Source organism: Nicotiana attenuata, unplaced genomic scaffold (assembly GCF_001879085.1).
Source record: "Nicotiana attenuata strain UT unplaced genomic scaffold, NIATTr2, whole genome shotgun sequence".
NCBI lineage: Eukaryota > Viridiplantae > Streptophyta > Magnoliopsida > Solanales > Solanaceae > Nicotiana > Nicotiana attenuata.
Window position 1 is genome coordinate 21560 of NW_017675693.1, and position 2004 is coordinate 23563.

General features: G+C 35.8%; 1 long non-coding RNA gene across 1 annotated transcript; it reads left to right on the forward strand.

The window, feature by feature from the left end:
- Positions 1-13: 13 nt before the first annotated feature.
- Positions 14-2004, forward strand: LOC109220338. The gene is made up of 2 exons (XR_002067065.1): positions 14-1170; positions 1380-2004. It is a non-coding gene; the product is annotated as an uncharacterized LOC109220338 (long non-coding RNA).

A 2004-nucleotide genomic window follows, 5' to 3' on the forward strand; every position in this document is an offset into this window, starting at 1 on the left:
ACCCTACCCAAAGAGGAAAAATTAAACAGGTACGATACATTTCTTTTTTGCAGTGAAGATGGTCGGATTAGCTTTTTTGTCCTCTACATACCTTCGTTATGAAAAGAAAAAGAAAAAATGGAAGGTAATGGAAAGTAAGAGTTTGTTCCTACTCAAATACAGTGCTCTGTTAATCGGCATCTCAAACAGGAAATAGTACACCAAATTTTGTCAAATATTGCGGAAAGGCTTCTGGAAGAGATTCAGTTAGCCAGAATCTCATAAAGAAGTTCTCTGCAATTATTGAGGATTTTGATAGTTAGGAGTTGGGAGAAGAAATGGAAATTGATTTTGAGTTAGTTCTATGGATTTAGGGCTTAGATTCATGTACATATTCAAAGATCTAAATTCGCTGCAGTAAAATCACAGAGGCAGTAGGTTTTACATCCACATGATTCTCTTGTAGAATATAGCTCATTGATTTTGCATCATGTTTCTCATACAATAGTTCAGGCTTAACCAACATACAGCAAATAAGCAGTTATTTAGTTATTTCATCAAATAATTAGCATATGTATTAACCAGCAGTGAGGGTGTGCATTGCATATAGCTATGAAATCTTTCCATTTTTCGCACACTTGAACGACTACAATAATCCCCATACTCAAACAGAAAACATCCCCACATGTTCTTTCCACTCATAAATCAGTGAAATGGATTCTTCAACTTCAATGAAGGTTTACTTTTTCCATTGAGAGAAGGAAACAAAGGAAAGCAGAATTACATAAGTAGTGATGTACGTGAAACTCCATGACTTGATGAGCTATAAGCTTCAAGTTTTTCTTCTTATCATTTCTTTACACATAGTTCTGCTTTTGCTATGTGACTGCTTCCTCAATATGCTGTAGAATTCAGTAAATGATCACCCATTGATCCGAGCTTACTGTATCCTAGAAAAGCTTTTTCCTTCCTTGGCTAATTCAGTTCTTCTTTCTCTGTTACTGTGTTCTCATTAATTGTGCCTATTGACTTATTCTTCTTTGTTAGTTGACACGGTCTAAAAAGTTCATAACTTTACTAGTAATGCATTCAGGTAAAGCCACTGATTTGGGTAGAAGCTCTAGTTGAAAGGCATTCAAGAAGCTCGGTTGAGATATTAGTCAAGGCCAGAAGGCAGTTTAAGGAGTGTAGGTAGCATTCTTCTCTTTTCTCATATAGGGAAGTTTAACTAGTAGAAGACAATACTTTCAAATGTTATGTCTCTTCATTTGTCTTCTAGCCATCCATTTTGGGATTTTGTGTAGTGATTTATTATGGTTACTTGGCTGCCCACTGATTTATCTTTTCATAGTATAATTAAACCTTTTCTTAACAATCTCGTTTGTTCATGATATTTTTAGGTGCTATAGCGCAGTGCCTTGGCGTAACTGGTAAAGTTGCTATCATGTGACTAGAAGGTCATGGGTTCGAGCCGTGGAAACAGCCTCTTGCAGAAATGCAGGGTAAAACTGCGTATAATAGACCCTTGTGGGTCCGGCGCGCAATGTTATAAAAAACATATATTATAACATAGCATGAAAAATTGGTTCCAAAAAAACTTGGCTGTTATAGTGAATTGTTGTTATAGAAGATGACTGTTATAGAGAAGTTTGAAAGTAAATGCTATTTGCATCCACAGTACAAGAATAGCAAATTTGAAAGAACAATTTGGATTTTTGTTGCTTTTCAATCCCTCATTATTTGTTCAAATTTGAGGCTTGCGCATTTAATGTCAAACTGGTTGTGATACACATATTTCAGCTACTAAGGGGCCTAATGCCAGCTCAGATACCAGCTAAGATGCCATGTAGACTAGCAGTTAGGCTTAGCATGTAGTTGTTGTGCCGAAAATTCAAAATGAAGAATGGCGGGAAAGTTAGTTAGTGGCATTTTCAGCTATTTTGCGCTTCTTTTGCATTCCATTTGAATTCCTTGTATTAGCTATATAAATAGCAGAATTGTAAGGGAAAGGACATGTTTTGAATA